The 15,798-nt window shown below is 53.0% G+C and overlaps 1 protein-coding gene across 3 annotated transcripts in view; it reads right to left on the bottom strand.

Moving 5' to 3' along the window:
- LOC136792066 (acyl-coenzyme A oxidase-like protein) overlaps nt 1–15,798 on the bottom strand; it is a 192,979-nt gene that overhangs the window by 68,131 nt on the left and 109,050 nt on the right. For 2 of the 3 annotated variants that reach the window (XR_010835229.1, XR_010835230.1), the window contains exon 1: nt 15,643–15,725. The gene's annotated coding sequence lies outside the window, so the exon portion shown is untranslated. Of the gene's footprint in view, nt 1–15,642; nt 15,731–15,798 lie in introns of those variants that run through there. The other variant, XR_010835227.1, reaches the window with a different exon arrangement.

Below are 15,798 nucleotides of genomic sequence, written 5' to 3'. Positions count from 1 at the left end.
ATTCTGTATTGATACATCGAAGCCAAACCAGTTGAGCTCCACGCCTAGGAATCCCTTTCCTGAATTTTCCCATTTCAGTGGGAGGGACTGTCATCCGCCAGCCTCCAGGCCCAGATCTTTGATTTTCCCTCCTGTCGCCAGGCCTGCGGACTCTCCTTGCCCCTCAAAGGCACCGCTTCCCCACGGCACAGCTGCGGCTCTGATGCCTGCGGAACCCTTCTAACTTGCTCCCCAACCCTGAGGGCCAGCCCTCCTCTCCTGCCACCGTGGTAGGCCTGGCACTGCCCTCTGGCTTCTCCTCTCCTCCACCATCTTAGTTCCTCTGCCCTGGACAAGACGTCCTCTCCAACCGTTCCTCACCACCCTCAAACCATGGCTTGGTCCTCGGCCCACGTGACCCTCTCCCTCTCTCCTCCCAGTCTGCTCAGAGAACACCCTCTGCCAGGCCCAGCGGATGGAGGGGTCAGCTGCACAGGCCTGGAGTCAGACGGACCTGAGCTGACCTGACATCCTCGACGGTGCCCCCGCCACCAGCCTCCTCGGACAACAGATGAGTCACACACTGACTGAGCCTCAGTTTCCTCACCAGCTATGTGTGGAGACGGTGCCGGCCTCCTGGCATCCGCGTGAAGACTAACGCAGAGGCTGGATGTCAGTGCCCGGTGCCGGGGGGGCGCGGCACCCAATTCTCTGCACCTCGAAGGGGTTTTGTCTAGTTTTTCCCCATCACGCCGATTTACTCCCGTTTGATGCACCGGCGTGACGTGTTACATGCTGGGTTCTTCTTTGTGAGCCTTGCTTTGGTTTTTAGGTGCCACGTGCTGCCGTCTCTCAGGAGGGAAGCTCCGGGCTCCAGAAGACAGCCTGGGTCTTAGCCTGTTTGTTCTATGCCCGTCCTGCCCAACAGGCCTCAAGTCATGACCCAGTTTTTGGAACTGGACTGGAGTGCACTTGTGGGAACACAGGACCCCAGGGTGGAGCTTCCCCTTAACTGGCCTGCTGCGTTTCATGAATCGATCACCTCTCACTCCTTTGACACAAACGATAAAAGCCAACCCTGGGGCTTCCCTGGTGGCGCAGTGGTTGAGAATCCGCCTGCCAATGCAGGAGACACGGGTTCGTGCCCTGGTCCGGGAAGATCCCACATGCCGCGGAGCAACTAAGCCCGTGAGCCATGGCCGCTAGGCCTGCGCGTCCGGAGCCTGTGCTCCGCAACGGGAGAGGCCACAACAGTGAGAGGCCCGCATACCACAAAAAAAAAAAAAAAAAAAAAAAAAAAAAAGCCAACCCTGACAACTGCAGGTCAAACAGAAACAGGGCTCCCCAATTCCTTGGCTGTGTCCCCTCGCCTCAGAGTCAGGGTGACAGATGCTCTCGTGCCCAAAGCGGGTTTCTCCCCCACCTCCCCCTGCTCTGATTTCTACCGAGTCCTGAAAGAGGAAGGAAAGGCAGCAACGTGGCTTGCAGCTCGTGGGGCCCAGGTCTGGGGCCCCCTGACAACCCCAGGAGACACTTCACTCTCCTCTCCCTCCTCCCGCCTCAACTTTTCAATAGGAAACTAACCCTCAAAATGAAAGCAGTTGTGGTACCTACTTTCCTCTCCCTTTGCTGCTGCTTCAAGGAGCTGCCTGCCTAATGAGAAAAGAAAGGATTGCTGCAGCCAGACCAGCGCCCACAGAACACGGGTCGCACTGGGGCGCGCTCTTCCTTAAGAGGCTCGGGAGGGAATCATCTTCTTGAGTCCACGTTTCAATTGTTGCAACTGCTCTTAAGTGTCCCGGGGCCATTTATTTCCATAGGGGCTGCCGAGGCTCCTACCTGTGTATAGTCAAGCCCTCTTTGGTTCAGCCTGTCCACCCTGTGTGACTAAAAGATCGGCTTGACAATACACAAAGAACAATAGGGTTTTTTGTGTTTTTTTTTTTGCGGTACGCGGGCCTCTCACTGTTGTGGCCTCTCCCGTTGCGGGGCACAGGCTCCGGACGCGCAGGCTCAGCGGCCATGGCTCACGGGCCCAGCCGCTCCGCGGCACGTGGGATCTTCCCGGACCGGGACACGAACCCGTGTCCCCTGCATCGGCAGGCGGATTCTCAACCACTGCGCCACCAGGGAAGCCCAACAATAGGTTTTTAGGTAACATACTTGTTGTTAGCTTTGAGGTTGGGGAGGGAGGCATAGCAAAAATGACCTGCCTGAAGTGAAAAACAAAACCAAACCAAAAAAGTGGTAAGTTTGGGAGAAAAAAAATTATAGGCCGGCATGAAATACATATGCCTCCCCTTCAATGAGCTGATGGATGAATCATGTTCGACAGCCAAACCCCTGCAGCCGCTTCCGAAAGGCACGCAGGATTCTGCAACACGAGGGATACCCGAAAACTCAAAGAAATGCTTGTGCCTCGGATGCTATCATGACGACGTGTTGATACAAATAATGGGGGAAAGTAAGATGAACCAAATGCACGATGCCGTTGTCCTTTTTGAAATACGGCTGGTGAGACGGGGCACAATCGTTAAGTTCTCAAGTACAGCTGGCCTGGACGTATTACAGAAGGGGTTGTATTCCTCAGGAATCCTGTCTCGGAATATTCTTTCAGCTTTTCTCTCAATCCCCACGACAGGGCTCTGGGAACCAGGGCTCCTGCCCCAGTTGTCAAGCTTTAGAGAGCCCTGCCCTGGTATTCCTCTGTCCACAGCCTTCCCCACGGGGTAATGGGGGAGCGCCCGCCTGGAGCCCTCATCCCACTTCTCCAGCCCAAGTAGCTTGAGCTTCCCTCCTGGGAATGCTCTCCTCCTGGTGTGTGCAACCTGGACCCATGGGGTGGCCAAGGGGAAGCTGTTGGGAGGGGTGTAGACAGACCTGGGGTGTCTAGGCTGAATGCAGCTGTGGATGGGAAAGAGGGAGGTGGGGAAAGGGCGGATGCTTTTCCCCAGGCTGCAGAGTTCACGAAACCTCCAGGTGTCTGAGAATTCTAGATTCCCACCTGGCCTTCTGGATGAACAGAGCTACACGTGCCATGGCGGGAGGACAGAGTATATTTTCTTCACTGCTTCGTAATCTCGTCTGGTATCCTCACTGTGGGTCCCCCACACAGTTGCAGGCTCAGGCTAGAGAATAAGGACCCGGTGAGAAAATACAGGCTCACCCAAGCCTCTTCAAAGCCAGGCCCCCCCATCCATCCCTGGAAAGAGGAAACTCAGCCCCAGCTGAGTCTGCAGAATGGCAGGAAAATGTGGCCTGCACCTCACGTACCCACAGTGAAGATGAGGAAGCCAGCCTCCGTGTTGGGGCAGCAGAAATGGGGAGGCTGACACCTGCCTCCAAACGGAAGGTTCTACCTGGAGCAGTGTGAGCTGAACACGTGCACACCGGGCTCGCCAGGGTACGGCGCTGTGCCCAGATGCAGGCTCCTCCCTTACGGAGGCCTCCCCGGCCCTGGAGGCGGGCGTCCCACCTGGGTGGCTTAGGCCTGCCTCCCACTGGGAGCCCCAAGGGCCAGGCTCCCCTGATGCCCAAGCACAAGGTGGAAGACTGCAGTGGCTGCCCCTCAGCGGTCCCCTCTCACCTGCGAGTGACAGCCATGCGCGCGACCCCCTTTGCAGAACTATCTGTCACTCCAGGCTCCTGAAGTCCCCCCTCCCGCCTCTTCTTCACAACATAACAGGGAAATGTTGCAAGAGAGAGAGAGGGCTGCGTCTTTGCAGAAAGAACTCCAGCTCGGTGTTCAGAATCAGCACAGAGAGGCGGAACGGGGGCTTTTAACTTCTTGGCAGCCAACAGGTGTAGCAGTTCCGGCCTCTGGCCCATTGAGACGGGCTGAAAGGGCATGGAGCCGACCCTTGGGAGCCTCTGTGCCAGGCAAGGGTCCTGGCTCCCCTCTCCCTCCACCCCCACCCCCCCACCTGCTCTGTCCTGGTTGCTGGCCCTGCAGCGCTTGCCTGCTCCTCCCTCAGCTCACGGGATCCGTTCCAGAGAGCAGGCAGGGCACGCGGGGCAGATACCACACTCCCCTCCTCCGTGACCACGGGCATGACAGGAGCTCCAAGGTGCCTCTTCCCCAGGCAGACAGGCTCCAGCTCCCTGTAACTAAGTCTCAGTGCACTTTCTGCCGGAGTCCTGGGACCTCAGCACTTCCAAAGGATGGGGACGGGGCCCTCTGCGCCTCCAGTGCAAAGCCTCCCTTCAACCCCTACTGCCAGCATCTCACTGCAGATCTGTCCTCTCGCTTGCTGGCCGCACTCACTGGTTTGCGGCTCCGCTCCCCCCCCCCCCACCCTGGGCCTCTGTCTCCAGTGCAGCATGGCCCCTGGGCCAGGAAAATTCCCCTCAAGGGAGCCTGGGTCAGAGGGTCCCTCTCCAGCTCAGCCCCTCCACGGGCGTCCTACTGTCTACCCGGCAGAGGCCAAGCTCTGCAGTGCAGCACTCAGCGCACCCGGCCCTCCCCAGCCCACTCTTCCAGGCTCGTCGTCTCAATACTCTTCCTGGCCTCTCCCCCAGAAGCCTCCCTTCTGGTGGAAGAGGGGCACTGGCGTCCCCTGGACGAGCTTTCACTTTCTCACCTTCGTCTTTGCCCACACCGTCGCCTCCTCCCGGAATGCACTGCCACACTTGCAACTTGGGGATCCTATTCTCACCTCAAGACCCAGCCCCGACGGACCCTCTGTGAAGCCACCGTGGAGTCCTGCGACATCTGCCAACTACTGGTACCCCTCCCAGGCTCGGCAGCATCCACTTGCATGAGGGTACAGTGTTCACACCTTATTCCCTCTCCTACTCCGAGCCCAAAGTCTACAAGTAGGAGGACTGGCAACTTTGTAAGCAAATAAACTACACTTCCCTCCTCTCCTTTGAAATCTGTAAGAACTCTGCCCACACAGGCGGAGAGCGTGCACCAGCAGAGCCTGCACTGCTAGAGGCAGGTAAAGAGCCAGTTTGGCCAGGCCCTGCGAGGGGAACAGTAACAGGGTCTCACTGACGTGTGGGAAGCCTAGTCGGAGCTGTGGGAACGAGACGCGGATAGAGGGCGGACACGTTCTAGATGTGGGCAGTTCCTGTGAGGAGGGGGCGGCCGTGTGAGGGGCCGAGCCCTGCCTGCGGTGTCTGGGCCTCGGGGACGAGGCTGTACCCCTCTCCCCGTGCCTGCAGCATCACACGCCCATTCGATCTTCCTTCCCTGGGTTCTTTCCCGTGAAGCTGGTTGCAAAGGAGATCCACCTGTGGTCTTTGGCTCGGCTCAGGCTCGAAGTCACGAGAGGGAGCTCACTCATCACCGATTCTCTGGGGAAAGTCCTTTCAGCCCAGAGCAAGCGTGGCCATTCGCCTGGGAAGCCATGAGGGCCTAGCTCAGCTCGACTCCCGTCTCTGGAACCCACAGTCTCTCCGTACGCGGGAAGCTGCCCGTCCAGATGCGCGGGGCGTCCTCTCGCTTCTTTGATGTGGTCCCTGTCTCACCTTGACCGAGGAATGCTTCCTGGGGTCTGGTCCAGACCGGGAGGCAGAGCGAGAGGAGCCATTGGTGGTGGCCACATCGCCCTATGTTCTCCCTGGCGGACAGCCTTCCCCTTGGGAGTGTCCCAACCTCCTGCAGATCCCTCGCAACTGCCGGGAAGGACAACTCTGACAGCGGCGCTCAGCTGGAGGTCACACCCTTCCCTGCCACTGATCCACCAAGAGAACGGGAGGTGACGGAGTTCGGGACACCAAGAGCTGTGGTCTCCAGGAGGGTCATGGACAGAACGGCCAGGAGCCATTGCCCAGGGCCTGGCATCCACTCCGATGTTCCACTTTGAGGGATTCTCCTCTCAATTTAACACGATACTTCTGCTCAGGACCGGGGTGTCTCTGTGGCTCCCAGGCCTCTCTGCCCTGCCCCTGTCTCAGCGTCTCACTTACATGCTCCAGGCCCCGCCCGTGCCCCAGGTCCAAGTGCAATCTCATCCTGTCTGGTCTCCCGTTGCCAGAGCCAACCCCTCCCTCGTCAGCCCCCACGTTCCCTCCTACCTCACCCTTCACGTCTGATCGCTCTCAAGGTCCCGAAGATTCCTTCCCTGAAACATCTCCGGAACCCCACCCTCGGCCCCAGTCCTGCTGCCATCGCTTCTGAGTTCGTTTCCTCCCAGCTTCTTCCTGGACAGCCTCGCCCAGCCTCCCTGGTCACAGTTCCCCTCCACACCACAGATAGGAGGCATCTCCCTAAAGCCCCAAGCAGGCCATGCCTCCCCCTGCTCTGAATCTCTCCCAGACCCCCACTGACTGCGGAGGTGGACAGTGAAAGCTCCCACACGTGGCCCGCACGGGCGCTGCAGGACCGCGACTCCCACCCTTTACATTTGCCCTGCATCCTGGACGCACCACACCACAAGCGCTTTCCCAAATCACCTGTGCATTTCACACCTCCCATTTTGCTCTTCCTTCTGTTGTGATGTGCTTGCCACCTACAAACTAAAGGTAAATCTTGCCCATCCATCAAAAATCAAGGTCTCGGGACTTCCCTGGTGGCGCAGGGGTTAAGAATCCACCTGCCGATGCAGGGGACATGGGTTCGAGCCCTCGTCTGGGAGGATCCCACGTGCCGTGGAGCAACTAAGCCCGTGCGCCACAACTACTGAGCCCAAGTGCTGCAACTACTGAAGCCCGCGCACCTAGAGCCCATGCTTTGCAACAGGAAAAGTCACCGCAATGAGAAGCCTGCGCACCGCAACCAAGAGTAGCCCGCGCTCGCCGCGAGTACAGGAAGCCCACGCGCAGCAACGAAGACCCAGTGCAGCCAAAAGTAAATAATTTTTTTAAAGTATATCTAAAAATATCAAGGTCTCAAACACTGATTGCCTCACCTGGGACTTTGTGGGGAGCCACATGAACCCCCCACACTGGCCAACGTCTCTACCATGTTCTCCCAGTGCACCAGGTCTGGGGTAACTCTCATCCCAGCTCCTTGAGAGCAGGGGCCTTTCTTACTGGATATTCTATCCCCAGCACTTAACACACCTCCTGGCACACAGCAGGCCTTCAGCAGCACTTGTTGGCTGAGGATGGGTAGATAGAGGCATGAACAGTGTTCTCCATCAGTGTTGTTTCTGAAGGACAGCTGAGTAGACACTGGACTCAGCTGGGTCCAGCCAGATTTGTTCTTCGTGGGGAATCAGAGTTTGAGAGACAGAGCAAGTCTCAACTTCCCCAGGACATCCTGCCATTTTGGTCCCAGAGTCCAAGGCACTGCCTTAATCCCATTCCTTAGGACCAATACGTTCGCATGTTCCTTGCAAGAGGGAAGACCAGAGCAAACCAAGGTCAACTGCTCGCAGCTGCAGCTGGTCCCATGCAGCTGCGGCTGGACGCAACTCTGGTGCTTAGGATGGAATCTGAGTGCCTCCTTAGTCTGTTGTTGCAAAAACCTTTATAACAATGATCAGAAAAACTCAACCACATGTCCATGGCCTGGAACGGGTTTGCATACAATTTAATCTGTCTTAAACTTCTCAGGAATTAAGAACTATTAACATATGCACAAGGCAAGGAATTGCATCAAGAAACTATATTACAGGGCTTCCCTGGTGGCGCAGTGGTTGAGAGTCCGCCTGCCGATGCAGGGGACGCGGGTTCGTGCCCTGGTCCGGGAAGATCCCACATGCCGCGGAGCGGCTGGGCCCGTTAGCCATGGCCACTGAGCCTGCGCGTCCAGAGCCTGTGCTCCACAACGGGAGAGGCCACAACAGTGAGAGGCCCACATACCGCAAAAAAAAAAAATAAGAAAAAAGAAACTATATTACATATTTAAAAATAGCTATCTTGAACATTTGAAAAAGCCATTTTTTTCTGCCATGTTATGTCTTCTTGGCTAACTTACTCTTTTGGTTTCTGCACTTTTATCCTCCAGATCTCAGGAAGAAGAGGTTTGATGCCATCTGGACTGTATGTCCTTTTTTGGCTGCCCTCTTGGACACAGAATCATTTTCACCTATAATTACAGAAATCTGTAGGAATGTATTTTATTTTCTAGGCTGCCAATTCAGAGAGAATTTCTGAGTAATTTTTAGGGAAAAAAATCCCAATAGATAGCTTCACCCATCTCTATTTACACTGATGTTACATAAAATTTCCCCATTGAGGATTCAACATGCACTTTGATGGACCAGATCAGGGGTCCTGAGTCAGATAGGGGAGGTGAAATACTGATGAAATACTGATGAAAGCCTCACTTTTAGTTATCTGGTGATCCTTTCCCCATGTAAAGTGGCATTTTATGCCACTTTGAGCATATATCAAAACTTGTTGAATGATTATATCTTAAAGGATTGAATGCTCTTTTTTTTCTTTTCAGTTCTCACATTTCTGAGTAAAAGCCATCATGTTCAAGTTAATAGAGCATTATGTTTTCTCTGCAAACAAATTCCCATAATTCATAAACAAAGAGAAAGGTAAATTCATGAAGAGGAGACACAGCACTATTTTTCCACGTGACATTTGGGATCTAGGTTAAAAATGATGTTTTTGTCTCTGGTGATCTATCAGACTCCAGATTTCATAAAAGATAAAGATGCACTGAAGAAGGAACACATCATCTTAATGCTTCATGTTGACACTCTGGGTCTCTAAAAAGCATGTATTTTGAAGCTCTCCCCGCCAGAAACTCAATCGTTTCCATGATTTACACAGTGAATTCTTGTTTTTCAAGTGTACTTAAGTGAGAACATGCCAGGAGACACCTTGAAAGAAAATGGTCACATTTGAAACATACAGATTATTTATAGACAGAAAACTCAAAGAACTGAAAGAAAATCTGGTTGTCAACAGACAGTTGCTTTTTCTATGTTTTCTCTGTAGCTCATTTTGGGTTTTGTGTGGGTGGCTCATGTGAACTCAAAGGTTATTTGCTAAATGTTTTGTGAGATCAGAACATGTTGTTCTTTAAAACCTAAATGTAACCTTATGTTTACTGCAAATATGTTCAACTTTAGAATATGGGATATGGGACCATTTTTTAAATATAGAAAATGATACCTAGAATTGCTATGATAAAACAAGATTTCCTATGCTTCTACTTTTCATTCACAGTTTAGAAGGTTTTATTGTTAATCGTATTCCTAGCAGAAATCTCACAATATAGAGTTATGCAAATTTTTGCTTTTTCACCGTTTGGGTTAATTTCACCTGCCAACTTGAACGCTGATTAGCCTTATTTTGAAAATACTTAGGTACCAGGAGCTGGAAAGTCAGTGTGGACTATAGCTCAGGTCTTTGCAATTCATCATATAAGGTACATTTTTCGATCACACAGTGTACAAAGGAGCAAAAAAAAAAAAAAAAAAAAAAAAAAACCAACAAAGAAACCCCCCCTTTTTTAAAAAAAAAAAAAAAAAGGCGAGGACGGTTTATTTTTCTTGCCTCTTTAGCAATGCTCAGCTACCAGATTCAGGTCCAACAAGCACTTAGGAGCCCCACCAAGTGGGCAGATGGCAGCAGTCTGCTGGATTTTAATTCCCCTTCTGCTGTGTGGCCCTGGGCAACTTAGGCAGCCTCTCTGTGCCTCAGCTTCCTCAGAAGGAAACTGGGTAGATGGTGGTCCCTCCCTCACTGCCCTGGTGGGGGATTAATGAGTGCTCATTAATCTCACACAAAGCCTGTGAGATAGCAAAGATAAGAAGCACGATTCAGAGACAAAGGCGGCGAGAAGAGCGAAAAGCAGCACAGGCCAACTTTAACCCAGGAAAGTATGTGTTCAATAAAATACAAAGAAACACCCCCCCCCGAAAGTTCAAGGACACTAGAATGCCCATTCTGCAGCGTTCATCTGCAGGAAGGAGAGCCCCCTGGGGAGTTGAAGGTGGGAGGACTTTGCTCAAAATCTGATGCTATTTAAAAGCCTTTGGGGTCAGCCAGCCCCGGGGCGGAGTCCCGGCTCCACAACTTAGATCTGTGTGAGCTGAGGTGACTGTTCACCCCTGAGCTGAGTTTCCTCAAGGGGCTGTGTGAGGTTGTTCTGGAGACTGAAGAAGTGACGGGGTCCAGGCGCTCGGCACCGAATAGGCGGTGACGGAGGCCATCAGTCCAGTCAGCCAATATCCCGGGGCCCGGAAGGTAAGTGACATTTATTAGGGTCTGGGTCCAAGTACGGCGGCTAAATTCTGTCCCCCACGGGCCTCCGCAAAACATATATCCTCCAAGAGTCTGACGTGGCTTTTTCCTCGTCTCCCTCTTCCGAGTGCGACAGAATCTTCCAGGTCATCTGTCATAAAACCATCTCATAAGTCGTCACCTCCAGCAAAGAAGAGTGAGTTACCAGAGCTCTCTCGGGACCTCCTAGGTGACACACTCCCGGGGGGCTGGGGTGGGCGGGGTGCCCGGGGGCTCTGGCGAGGGTCGCGTGACAGCGCTTCTTGAGAAGGCAGCACTTGGGGGTCCTCGGGTCTGGCTGACACAGACCTCAAGTGCACCTGCGTGGCCTGGGGCTTCAGGGAAGGAAACCCCGCGTCATGATGAAGGGGGCAGCCTGCGTGATGTCGCAGAAGAGATCTTCCTCCACTCGCTGGAGCCCGGGAGCCACGCCCCCTCACCCCTGCTCTCCCAGAACGGGGAAGGCTCGGAATGTGGTCCAAAGTTGGGCGTCGGCGTTTTAGAACTTCCTGTGTCTATTTGCTGATGAGGCATAAAGTTTAAATCCGATGTGGCAAGGTTGCACGCTCTGTGCAGGGTTTCTGGGCTTCCATGCTCAGGTTCAGCTAAATAAATTCTTCTTTTTAAGAGCCATCATTTATGTGAGCAGAGTACCCCCGTTCCTACTCCAAACAGTCTCCATCAAGGTGCATCCACTCTCTTCCTCTCTCCCTCCTAATACTGTGCCGGTTCTCACGTTCTCTCCTCCTCACGTGGTGCCACCTCCTGGGGTTCCCAGAGGGAGCCTCTCTATTGTCCCGGACTCTGGCATTAGGGACCCAGAGAGTCCCACAGAGTGTGCACGACATCCACGGGGGCCTCTCCCAGCCACCGCGTCCTCTGACGTGGACCCATCAACTCCCAGTTGCCCCCTGTGCTCTCAGGAACCATGGGTCTGAGACGTGCCTCCCCACCCCACCCCACCCCCCCCCACAACGTGAGAAGGACAGAGAAAACGAGGCCAGAAACGGTCCTTCTCTTCTCCATTGTCGGAGCCTCCAAGATGCTGGTCTGTTGGGACCTAGCAGCAAATCGTTACCTGCCCAGCCTTGGCTCTCCAGATCCCCTCGCCTGCTTCCAGCATCCACATATTTAATGAGTGCCAAAGAGGAAGGTCAGGAGCAGGGCAGGGGTACCCCAGCTCCTCCCTCCATCAGAGGGAGCCCTCCGGGCTCGCTGGGACCGCTCTCAAACTCCTGGGCCCAGCAGAGGATGCTGATGGGAGAGGAAGGCACACGGGCTGTCACAGCCAAGGGAGCACCTCTGGTGTTCACCCCGCTCCCCCACCCGCCAGACCTCCATCTCTAGCGGTCACAGCAGAATATGGCAGAAACCGTTATCCAAAGAACGACGTGTGCTGACTTTTGACTTTTAGTTCCACCCCAGAGGTCATGTGTGCCCTTCAAGCTGGGAGGACTCAGGGTTTGGAGGGACTTCTGCAGTTAAGTGTAAGGGGATGACAAGTTCCTAAACTCACACCGGACTTTGGGATGAAGTTGTGGCGTTTAATTTTTCTGCGCTTGCATATGAAGCAATGTGCATTCGAGGAGGTGATAAGTGTATTCCCGTAATTTCCTGGAAGATGAACGCCAAAGCTAAAGCTAAATCAAGGTGAATGTAATTTGCATAAAGAATAGCCACATTAACAATGAGGAGGAAACTGCTGATCCCATGAATACTGGAAAAAGGACTCACGGGTAAAATGCAGAAATAACGCTTTAATAATGCATGTGGTCACATTTTTATTCAAAAAGGACGTCTTGTTTGGAAGCAAATACATCCTTGAGACGAGTCTGAAATTAATCCCCCAATAGGCAGAAATCCACACTACTTATATATTCCAATTATAGTTACAACCTGCGCTTAATGCAAACCTCCTAAACTCGTGGTCACTTTATTAAGAACCAGAAAAGGGACTTCTTGAAGCATAATGAGAGCTACTCAGAAGCTTTGAGAAAGAAAACCAAGAGATAATTCTGCATAGAGCTGGAGAATGCCGGATGTAATTCATTTAATAAAAGTGCTTAGTGTCTCTTTTTTGGTTTAGGAATTGGTACGCCCTTAGGGGTTCAGACAGTACCATGCTTCAGCACTGCTATTTCTAGGGCAAGATAAAAATGTGTATCAGAGAAAAGTAATCATTTATCATCGTAATGGTTACATCCCACTTTAGAAACCACTAGAGACGGCTTAACATTTTTATTTCCAACATGGTTTCCCGAGTCTTCAGGTGACAAATGGAAACTGATGCCAGAAGGCTTTTTTTCCCGTTTGTTCCTTATCAAAATGGCTAGATGTGGAGTTCATTTTCATCTGGGGTGACGACGCTCAGGTCTGTGCTTTCGCAGCCCGATCTTTCCCTTCCCGCTTTGTGTGATTCCTTCAAAAGTCTCCAAAGGCAACATCTGGGTCCAGTCAACGAAGACAGATGGGCTCCTCTGCCTCCTCTCCCGGCCCCTGGAGACCTCTTCCCGGGGCAGGGGCGGGGGATGGTGGTGGTGGTGCGTGCTATTTGAACGTAATGACAGGCTGACGAAATTTTTCCTGGGTAGTGTGTTTAGGGCATTCCTACCATTAGAACCCCTTCTGTATCCTTACAGACCTCCTCATTATGGATGGATTTCTCTATTTCAAAATATTCCTAGGATTTCTAGAGGCTGTCACTGAGTCCTATTATTTTTCTTGTTATTCTTGTGATTTTTCTTCTGTGACTTTCTACGGCCAAATCCTCTTCATCTGTCATGGAACTGGAGGCCAATTTCCTAAAAATCATCACTCTTGCTTGCCATGGTTATTAACCAATAAAAGATTCAGAATCAATCTGGATTTCTTTGGTGCTGTGGCAACATCAAATCCTTGACATTTCTTCCTGGTGTTAAGACTTCATACATTGGAACCTAACCTGTTTAATCTTTCTCTGTTTCTTCCTCTCAAGCAAAAGGATCTAAATGTTCCACTTTGGTTATGGGAACTAAGGTTTTTGTAGATTAGTAATTAACAGTAATAAAAAAAAGTTTTATTGAACACTAACCATGGGTCAGGTGCTACGGTAAGGGCATTCAAGTATCTGCTCAATGCCCGCCCGCCCCACCCCGCGGTAAATATCACATTGTCTACATTTTTTTTTTTTTTTTTTTGCGGTACACGGGCCTCTCACTGCGGTGGCCTCTCCCGTTGCGGGGCACAGGCTCCGGATGCGCAGGCTCAGCGGCCATGGCTCACAGGCCCAGCCGCTCCGCGGCATGTGGGATCTTCCCGGACCGGGGCACGAACCCGTGTCTCCTGCATCGGCAGGCGGACTCTCAACCACTGCGCCACCAGGGAAGCCCTGTCTACATTTTTTAAATGAAGGTGAGACCTGGAGTCCACAGGGTTCATCCTTGTGTCCCAGGAAGGGCAAGATCTGGTGAGTACACGGGATCCCAGAGGGAGGAGCCCAGGTGCTGGGGCCACAGCACCCTGGAGAACTGAGCCATAAAGGTACACAGAGTGGAGGAGAAGACCTGGGACATACTCGCCTTCCATAAGGGTGTCTTGAGCATTATTTCATATCCCGGATAAGTTTCAGCCTGATCAACAAATCTGGAAAAATGACCCACTGACAGAGGAGGGGAGGTTTACCTAAATTTCCTAGGGGTGAGGTAGGTGCTGAGAGCATCAAGACTGTCCAGGAAGCGAGCCCCCATGGGTTCCGGAGTCTGCGGCAGGCAGGTCAGCGTGGAGCTCAGATCCGGCTCCTTCGCCCCAAAGAGCTGTCCAGATGGTCCAGCCTCGGCACCTTCTGATGATAACCGAATCCCACGTGGAGATGTCCCCACAGAGAGGATGGAGCATGTGCGGGGACTCAGCAGTTGGGTTTGGGTTTGTGATGGATGAACTGGCCTTCTGGTTTCTGTATCTGACCCTCTTGAGTTTGATTAAGGAGCGGCAACTGCCCGGAGCCTCATATACGGTGGGTGTACAGGCAGATTCAAACTCCTGCATCTGCAAACCAAGGAACCCAATCCTGTACCTTACCGACCCACAGGGGAGGGAACGTTTTGCCCTTTTCCTTTACCTTCTCGGACCCTCTCCTTCCCCTCCTTCCTCTGCCCCAGGGAGCAGAAGATAGAAATCAGAGTCTGGGGTGTCGGGGAGGCCATCGTTATCACAGGGGGTGGTCACCGTGTTTAAAGGCCGGCCCTGGGGGTGGTGCCCCTGGCGGCCTCCCGGACCCCGTGAAGAGCCTGTGCTCTTGGCAAGTTCACCTGAGCGCGTGCACACCCACCTGAGCATCCTTATTCCGGTCCTAACTCTTGAGCCCCACGCCATGAGGCTCACCAGGGTCCCAAGCACTGGACCGCGCTCAGAGGGAGGGGAGAGGCCTGGCTCCGTCTATACCGAAACTACTCACTCCAATCCAGCTCTTGTCGGCTCTGAGCGGCGGTCCTGGGCACTCCCACAGCCATTAATAACGTGGCACTTTGCCCCTCCCGAGCTGCCTGGTTGCTGAGGGAGGGTGCCCAGCTGGGGGGCAGGAGACAGGCACTCTGGGATTGACGTCTTGACTCTCAGCAGAGCCCATCAAGGAATTCCAGCCCCGAGACAGCGCCCAGGGATGCAACAGGACCAGCAGCCTGGCCCCGGAGCTGAGGTGGCGACCAAAACCTAGTCCTGCCTTCTGGGAGCCAGCAGTGCCCCTGGTGTGATGGAAAACTCCACACAGCAAAAACGCAGAGAGCGCCTTCCTCTTATCACACTTTCCCGCCACGGAGAAGGGCATACAGGGATGAATAAACAAATGACCCTCGAGGTTAAACAATAATTTCAAGACTAATTTGCCGTATCTTCACGGATCTCACTCTGTTTTCAGTGTCTCATCTGACTTTACGTGATTTTGGTGTTTTGAGGCCAAAATGAACATTCACACCTCCTCACCCTCAGCACGCTGATGCTTTGGACTGGATTGCTCTTTGCTTCGAGGGGGAGGGTGCTGACTGGTGTGGTGTCCCCGGCCCCTACCCACGAGCAACCCCTGGCTCAGATGCAACAACCAAAAATGTCTCTAACTGTCACCAAACGTCCCCTGGAGGGCGCGATCCCCTCCGGTTGAGAACCCATAGCTTTGAAAAGTGGTACTCGTCCTTGCTAACTTGGGGGTTAGGTTTGAGTAGTTTCGGTACTTGAACTTCTTCAGGCAGTGATCCCATTAAAACACCCTCACTTTACCCACCCCCGTCCTGTTTGTTTATTTGGGAATGACAGTCTCCACTGGGCAGAGAGCCACTGCTAAGGAGCCAACATTTTGCCAGCTGGCTCCTAGCGAGCTTAACGTTAGGTTTTGTGGGTGTCGTTTGGTCAGTGTTCCTAGCACGCTGGGCATTATCTGGGGACCCTAAATTCAACACAAGGGCTGAGAGCAGAGCGGGGACTGTCCTTTCTCTGCAGAGTCCGAGTCCCAGATAACCCAGAAGTCACTCAATCCCAAATATTTGACAAGAGCCCACTGACCTCTGTGAATGTGTGCCAGAGACAGGCAGGTGACGTGGTGAAGACACGAGTTCCAGGCACTGAAAAAGTCCTCCCTCTTGCTCGTCACCTGCCAAATTGACAGAAGAAATATAACCGCTGATGATATTCTGAGAGAATCGAACTTCCTAGCAAGGC

This window comes from Kogia breviceps, chromosome 11 (assembly GCF_026419965.1).
Source record: "Kogia breviceps isolate mKogBre1 chromosome 11, mKogBre1 haplotype 1, whole genome shotgun sequence".
Lineage (NCBI taxonomy): Eukaryota > Metazoa > Chordata > Mammalia > Artiodactyla > Physeteridae > Kogia > Kogia breviceps.
The sequence above is the reverse complement of the archived record's forward strand: the minus strand, read 5'-3'. Positions and strand labels throughout refer to the sequence as shown.